Genomic DNA, 9222 nt, shown 5'->3' on the forward strand with positions numbered 1-9222 from the left:
GCCTCTTCTATAAGGGCACTAATCTCATTTACAACAGCTACATTCTCATGACCTAACTACTTCCCAAGTCCCTCCTTCTAATACTATCTCACTGCAGGTTAGGTTTACAACATATGGGAACTTGAGGGAACATATTCAGTCTGTTGCAATATTTTTTTAATCTTTCCTTCTAGAAACATTCCTGTTCTTGAAAAATACAGATCCATAGTGTCTTTGCTTGCTATTGCTCTCAGTACCTACAGCTGAGTTCATAGTGCCCACTTTAGCTAGATTTAGGCTGCTTAGCCCATAATCTTCTGCTTTCATTTTGTTAGAAAACCTTTTTGACAAATCTATTATAATTCAATTATAATAAACACAATAATCATTTTTCTCAAAAAATATTGTGATCACTAATTATTAGATTTTTCAATGCTTTTAGCAATTTTTCTTCTGGTATTATCAACTAGAAGCCATCCTGAACACACACACAAACACACACACACACACACACACACACACACACACACACGAGTTCGCTTCCACATGTCTTTCTGATGTACTTATACCAGTGGTATTTTTCATTTAGTTTCAATCTTCCCAATTTATCAAGGTAAAACATTAAAACACAATACTAAAAGGAATTAAATCAGTATTTAGTATTTATGAGTATGTAAGCAATGTTTGAATCTGAACCAAATGTATTTTCTTTCTTTTTAAATTTTCCTCCTAGTTTTTTTTTTAAAAAATTGATTAGTTTTCTATATATTTATCACTATTTCATTTCCAAGCTTCCCTAGAGAAATGTAAACCTCTGATCAATAGCTTACCAACACATCATATAATGTATCATTTTCAATTTTTAAAATCAATCTTTAGGCCGGGTGCGGTGGCTCACCCCTGTAATCCCAGCACTTTGGGAGGCTGAGGTGGGCGGATCACGAGGTCAGGAGATCAAGACCATCCTGGCTAACATGGTGAAACCTCGTCTCTACTAAAAATACCAAAAAATTAGCCCAGCGTGGTGGCAGGCACCTGCAGCCCCAGCTACTCAGGAGGCTGAGGCAGGAGAATGGCATGAACCCGGGAGGCGGAGCTTGTAGTGAGCTGAGATCATGCCATTGCACTCCAGCCTGGGCGACAGAGCGAGACTCCATCTCAAAACAAAACAAAACAAAACAAAAAACAAAAACAAACAAACAAACAATAAAATCAATCTTTAATAGACTTTGTTTTTTAGAGTTGTTTTAGGTTCATAGTAAAACTGAAAGGAAAATACAGAGTCCCCATATATCCCCATCCCCAACACATGCACAAGATCCCTCATTATCAACATCCCACAATACAGTTATAATTGATGAATTTACAATAATACATCATCACCCCAAACACATAGTTAATATTTGGGTTCAGTCTTGTTGTTGTACATTCTATGGGTTTTGACAAAAGTATAGTATGTATCCACCATTATAGCAGCATACAGAACAGTTCCATTGCTCTAAAAATCCTTTGTGCTCCACCTATTCATTCTCTTCTCCACCATTACTCCTGGCAAGCACTGACATTTTTACTATTTCCATAGTTTTGTCTTTTCCAGAATGGCATATTGTTGGAATCATACAGTATATAGCCTTTTCAGATTGACTTCTTTCACTTATTAATATATATTTAAATTTCTTCCATGTCTTTTCATGGCTTAATATCTCATTTCTTCTTAGCACTGAATAATATTCTATTGTCTGGATACATCACAGTTAATTTATTCATTTAGCCACTAAAGGATATCTTGGTGCCTTCCAAGTTTTCACAAGTGTGAATAAGGCTGCCATAAATGACTGTCCAAACTTCAGTGTTGGCATAATTTTTCAATTCATTTGGGTAAATGTTAAGGAGCATGATTTACAGATCATACAGTAAGATTATATTGTTTTTTAAGACATTGCCAAACTGTCTTCCAAAGGGCTGCACTAGTTTTGCATTCCCATCCACAATACAAGAGAGTTCCTTTTGCTCTACATTCTTGCCAGCACGTGATGTCAGTGTGCTGAATTTTGCCCATTCTAATATATTTGTAGTGGTATCTCATTGTCATCTTAATTTGAAATTCCCTAATGACATCTGATGTTGAACATCTTTTCATATGCTTATTTGACACTTTAATATCTTCTTGGATGAGCTATCTTTTCAGGTCTTTTGGCCATGTTTCAATCAGGTTTTCTTATTATTGAGTTAAGACCTCTTTGCTTGTTTTGGATAATAGTTCTTTTCAGATATGATATGTCTTTTGTAAATTTTTTTCCTTGTCTGTGACTTGTCTTCTCATTCTCTTGTCAGTGTTTTCACAGAGTAGAAGTTCTTCATTTTAATGAAGAAGTTAATTTTAATTCTTTAACTTTAATTCTTTCTTTCATGTATTGTTTAGGTGTTGTATATAAAAAGTCACCACCACCTCCAAGGTCATCTAGATTTTCTCCTGTTATCATTTAAGAGTTTATAGTTTTGTGTTTTACATTTAAGTCTATGATCCATTTTGAGTTTGTTTTGGTGAAGAATGTAAGGTTTGTGTCTAGAAGGTTGACTTTTTATTTTTTATTTTTATTTTGCATATGGATATAGTTGTTCCATCACTGTTTTCAAAAACCTATCTTTACTCTGTTGTATTGCTTTTGCTTTTTTTTTTTTCAAAGATTAGGTGACTATATTTATGTGGGTCTATTTCTGGATTCTCCATTCTGTTCAACTGATCTATTTGTCTCTCCAATACCACACTGTCTTAATACTGTTACTTTATGGTAAATTTTAAACTGTCAGTTCCTTGACTCAGTTCTTCTCCTTTAAGATTGAGCTGCCTATTCTGGGTCTTTTACCTCTCCATATAAACTTTAGAATACATTTGTCAATATCCACAAGATAACTTGCTGATATTGAGATTGCATTGAATCTACAGATAAGCTGGGGAAAAAACTGGTATCTTGACAATATTGAAACTTTGTATCACAAACATGGAACGTCTCTACATTTATTAAAGTTTTTATTTATTTCATCAGTGTTTCATAGTTTTTCTCATACATCTTGTACATATTTTGTTCATTTTATACCTAAGTATTTCATTTTTAAGGGTGCTAATGTAAATAGTAATGAGTTTTTAATTTTAAATCCCACTTGTTCATTGCTGGTACATAGGAAAACACTTGACTTTTATACATAACCTTTTATCCTGAAACCTTGCTATAAATGTCTATTTGTTCCAGGAGGGTTTTTTTTGTGATTTTTTTCAGATTTTCTACAAATGATTGTGTTATCTGTGAACAAAGTGTTTCTTCCTTTCAAATCTGTATACTTTTTATTTCATTTGTATACCATTTATTTAATTTTATCGCATTAGTTAGGCCTTCCAGTACAATGCTGAAAAGAACTGGTGACAGGGGCATCCTTGCCTTGTTCCTGATCTTATCAGGAAGCTTCAAGTTTTCTCACCATTGAATATGATGTTAACTGTAGGGCTTTTATATTTTTTCAATCGAGTTGGCGAAGTTCTTCTGTATTGCTAGTTTGCTAAGTTTTTCTTAAATCATAAATAGGTGTTATGTGTTATTTGGCTGTAGTGTGTGTGTGTGTGTGTGTGTAGATAGATATATAGATAGATAGATATAGAGATACAGATAGATATAAGTATATAGATAGATATAGATATAGATAGATATAGATATACCTATATCTAGATATATAGATACACAAACACACACACACACACACACACACTACAGCCAAATAGGGGTTTTCCCAAGAATGCAATTCTGGTTCAACATTAAAAAATTAATGTATCTGTCACATCAACAGGCTAAAGAAGAAAAATTACATGGTATCATAATCTGCAGCTCAGTCTTTATCAATAGATGAAGAAAAAACGTTTGAGAAAATCTAACACCTATTTATGACACCTATTTAAGACATCTAACACCTATATATAGATATATAATATACATATATAATGTGTATATATATACACATTATGTATATATATACACATTATGTATATACACATATATATTATACACTGTTGGATTTAAATTGCTAATATTTTGCTAAAGATTTTCACATCAATATTCATGAGAACTATTGGTCTGTAGTTCTCTTTTCTCATAATGCCTTTGTCAAGTTTTGGTATTAGGGCAACACTTGTCTCATAGAATGAATTAACAGGTATTCCTTCTGCTTCTATCTTCTAAAAGAGATTTTGGAGAATTGTTAGAATTTCTTCCTTAAATGTTTAGTAAAATTCACCTGCGAACCCATCTGGGTCTGGTGCTCTCTGTTTTGGAAGATTATTATTGATTCAGTTTATTTAATAAATTTAAGCCTATCCAGATTATCTATTTCTCCTTCTGTGATTTTTGGCAGACTGTGTCTTTCAAGGGACTTAGGAAATCATTGCAAAGGCTGTTCCATTGGAGAACAGCTTCCCCTGCCTTGGGCCTCTTCTTGAGTTCACCACTACTAGAAAATGACAAGGTCATCCTGTTGATTGCCTTCATCTGTGTTCAGAGCTCTCTGTAGACTGACTACAGCACTTACAGCTACTTTGAAGTGGTCACCATTTTCAACTTGATAATGATCCTCACCATTTTTTCTGATCCACCTCTTCTGCCTGCTCACCTGTATCTGTTGGCCCTTGTCAGAACTTCTGCACTATTTAATCAGTACCATTTTTTCTGATCCACCTCTTCTGCATGCTCACCAATATCTGCTGGCCCCTATCAGAACTTTGCACTATTTAATCACTACCCTGCTCCTCCTAATCATCTCCATCATGGTGGCCTCCAAGCTTTATAACTAGAACTGGACTGATAGCAGGAGTGGATAATCAAAGTCTAGCCAACTCAGTTGTAAATATAAACCCACACGTGGGCATTGAAGCTGCCTTGAGTGAGAAGGGCCGAGGGTGGTGACCCAGAGGCTTGGTGGCCTGGCCTGCCCTGGACCCAACCTAGGGAACCCGAGGCTGGCGGCTGGGCCTCTCTGGGCTTCACCTCTGTACCTGAGTGAGGATGAGGTGATTGGGTCAGATGACTACCCAAGCTCCTTTCTGGCCACAGACATACAGGGAATGAGCACAGAGTTGAGAAACAGAAAGAATTGCCCAAGTGATAGGCCTTTGGCCTGTAACTTTCTCTCCTCTCTCTCCACTGTATATCTTTGATTTTGTTGCCACCTTTCCTGCATGACAAGCATATGGCTGTCCTACAAGATCTCACGTGTAACCCAAGCCACAGATGTAGCTATCTGATGAGGCAACAGTCTCTGGACCTTATGGAGCTCTATAGAAAGGAGGACCAGTGACCCTAGGCAAGGCTCTGGACCTGTGTTCCTGTGCCAAAATCCTGCCAGGCTGGCAGGCACTAACACGGGCCTGCACTTTGGTCCTGCTTTCCCAAGAAGCTGGTTCCCTGAGCTCCTGGGAGGAGCCTCTTTCTCCAGTCTTCCTTGGAGAACATTCCTCCTCTTCTAGGAAAGGAAAGCAGTCTCAAGGAAAATCTGTTCTCTCCTTTCTTGCTTCTAGAACCATGTCAAGTACTCATGAGCCCTCTTAGCACAACTGGAGGGGTTTGTGAATACTCCTGCATAAATCTCTTCTACCTCCTATTCCTCAGAGTAGTGAAGCTGCCTTAAGTGCTCTTACAGGCTGGGCATGGTGGCTCAGCCTGCAATCCCAGCACTTGGGAGGCCAAGGCAGGTGGATCACCTGAGGTCAGGAGTTCAAGACCAGCCTGGCCAATGTGGTGAAATCCCATTTCTACTAAAAATAAAAAAATAAGCCAAGTTTGGTGGCACTTGCCTGTAGTCCCATTACTTGGGAGGCTGAGGCAGGAGAATTGCTTGAGCCCAGGAGGCGAAGGTTGCAATGAGCCAAGATCGTGCCACTGCACTCCAGCCTGGGCGACAGAGCAAGACTCTGACAAAAAAAAAAAAAAAAAATATATATATATATATATATATAGTTCTCTCACAAAAACAAAGATACCTCCTCATTTATCCATTTATCTAGCTTGTCAATCTGGTCTTGAAGATACCTTCTTTCTTAAAGTGAGGCGTGCCCTGTAGAAATGCTATGTGGTCAGCCTGTCCCCAGATAGGAGATGTAGAGTCTCCTTTCCCTGTCTCTATTTTGTTACCACTGTGCATGTGTTTGTGTGTTTTTTAATACATATTGACTTGGCCAGTTGAAAAATAAATAAATAAATAAGAACAAAAATAGCAATTTTCATGCTTTTGCACTGTCCTCTTCTTTGTTTGTATTTGCTTGGATTTCTGACTTTCTTCTAGTGCTCTCCTCAGGTGCCTGGTGACACTTGGTGTAGCTTATGTCAAAGATGGGACCATTGAAAAACTTACTGGAAGCTTTAAGTGTAGTTGTAGTGTCCCGTTTAAGTACTTCTGTTCTAAGTTGAGCTGCAGATTATGATACCAACCACAACCATATTTATTTTCTATAATATACATATAATTAATTTCTGTTCTATCCAAACTCCTGACCAAGGCTTATATAGCCCAATATAATCAGGCACTTTCCTATCTCCCTGACCTCATTTATTCCTCTCCCCTGTTTACTGTGCTTAGTCATTTTGCCTTCTTGTTCTTCAACCTGCTAGGCTGGTTCTTGCCTCATGGACTTGTACCTGTTGTTATCTTTACCTGGAATTTTCTCTCCACAGATACTGCATGGCTGCTTTATCTCATCATTCAGTTCTCTGACCACTTCTCAGTAGGAAGGCTTTACCCGACCTCCCTACTTCGATATTCAGTAGCCTCTTACTTTACTTTCTTCATTGTACAAATAGTAAGGTCATGTCACTGATTTTTTTTTACTTATTTATTGTTTATCTCTGCTATGAGAATTTAAGCTCCATGAGAGCAAGGAGCTTGTTCAAATACTCTTTCCTTAGGACCTAGAGCAATGCCTACCACCCGGTAGCACTTAGTGAACATTTTGAGAGATGACAGTGTGCTGGCAGCCCTCACAGCCCTCGCTTGCTCTGGGCACCTCCTCTGCCTGGGCTCCCACTTTCACAGAACTTGAGGAGCCCTTCAGCCCACCACTGCACTGTGGGAACCTGTTTCTGGGCTGGCCAGGGCCCGAGCTGGCTCACTCAGATTGCAGGGAGGTGTGGAGGAAGATACGCGAGCGGGAACCAGAGAGGCGCAAGCAAGAACTGGGGCTGCGCACCCTGCTTGTGGGCCAGCTGGAGTTCTGGGTGGGCGTGGGCTTGGCGGGCACCACACTTGGAGCAGCCCACCGGCCCTGCTGGCCGGGGCAATGAGGAGCTTAGCACCCAGGCCAGCAGCTGTGGAGGGTGTACTGGGTCCCCCAGCAGAGCCAGCCCACCGGCGCTGCGCTCGATTTCTTGCCGGCCCTTAGCTGCCTCCCCATGGGGCAGGGCTTGGGAACTGCAGCCAGCCATGCCTGAGCCTCCCTGCTTCCGTGGGCTCTGGTGTGGCCTGAGCCTCCCGGACAAGCACTGCCCACTGCTCCACAGCACCCAGTCCCATCGACCACCCAAGGGCTGAGGAGTGTGGGTGCATGGCGCGGGACTGGCAGGCAGCTCCACCTGCGGCCCCAGTGCGGGATCCACTGGGTGAAGCCAGCTGGGCTCCTGACTCTGGTGAGGACTTGGAGAACCTTTATGTCTAGCTAAGGGATTGTAAGTACACCAATCGGCACTCTGTATCTAGCTCAAGGTTTGTAAGCACAGCAATCAGCACCCTGTGTCTAGCTCAGTGTTTGTGAATGCACCAATCGACACTCTGTATCTACCTACTCTGGTGGGGACTTGGAGAACTTCTGTGTCTACACTCTGTATCTAGCTAATCTAGTGGGGAGGTGGAGAACCTTTGTGTCTAGCTCAGGGATTGTAAATGCACCAATCAGACCACTCGGCTCTCTGTAAAATGGACCAATCAGCAGGATGTGGGTGGGGCCAGATAAGAGAATAAAAGCAGGCTGCCCGAGCCAGCAGTGGCAACCTGCTCCGGTCCCCTTCCACACTGTGGAAGCTTTGTTCTTTCGCTCTTTGCAATAAATCTTGCTGCTGCTAACTCTTTGGGTCCACGCTGCCTTTATGAGCTGTAACACTCACCATGAAGGTCTGCAGCTTCACTCCTGAAGCCAGCGAGACCACAAACCCACCGGGAGGAAAGAACAACTCCAGACCAACTCCAGATGCGCGGCCTTAAGAGCTGTAACACTCACCGCTGAGGTCCACAGCTTCACTCCTGAGCCCGCGAGACTACGAACCCCACCAGAAGGAAGAAACTCCAAACACATCCGAGCATCAGAAGGAATGAACTCCGGACATGCCACCTTTAAGAACTGTAACACTCACCGCGAGGGTCCTCGACTTCCTTCTTGAAGTCAGTGAGACCAAGAACCCACCAATTCCGGACACAATTTGTTCAAAGAATGAATCAAGGGAACACTACCATGATTAGTATAACCTCTTCCCTGGAGCATAAGTATTTCAACAAAGAAAGTACAATTGTAGGTGAGGACACAGTCACTTCTTGAAGGCTTTATTCTAAATTATTAAATTATTTAAATATAAAGGCCTGTTATCTCATGAGAGGCCATCTTCATCACCATGTATGCCATACATATGTAGAAAATTTTGCAATAGAAATATTGTGCAGTTTCTAATTCAGTTCAGCGAAAAATATATGAGCCCTTTCTATGTCACATTTTATTTGCAAACAAGTTGACTAAGATTATAAAATATTATCATATGAAACAACTAAGCTAATACTACTATAAGTCACGCTTAGGTTCCCATGATGACAGAAAGTTTGTTGCTAAGAATGTCAGTAAGGGCAGGGCGCGGTGGCTCACGCCTGTAATCCCAGCACTTTGGGAGGCCGAGGCGAGCGGATCACGAGGTCAGGAGCTCAAGATCATCCTGAAACCCCGGTGAAACCCCGTCTCTACTAAAAATACAAAAAATTAGCCGGGCGTGGCGGCGGGCACCTGTAGTCCCAGCTACTGGGGAGGCTGAGGCAGGAGAATGGCGTGAACCCGGGAAGCCCAGCTTGCAGTGAGCAGAGATCGCGCCACTGCACTCTAGCCTGGGCGACAGAGCCAGACTCCAGACTCCGTCTCAGAAAAAAAAAAGAAAAAAAAAAAAAGTCAGTAACAATGATAGTAAATGGAAAAGAATGATGTCCTAAGTAATTTCATCCTGATTATCACTGCTA

The sequence above is a fragment of the Pan paniscus genome, chromosome 6 (assembly GCF_029289425.2).
Source record: "Pan paniscus chromosome 6, NHGRI_mPanPan1-v2.0_pri, whole genome shotgun sequence".
NCBI lineage: Eukaryota > Metazoa > Chordata > Mammalia > Primates > Hominidae > Pan > Pan paniscus.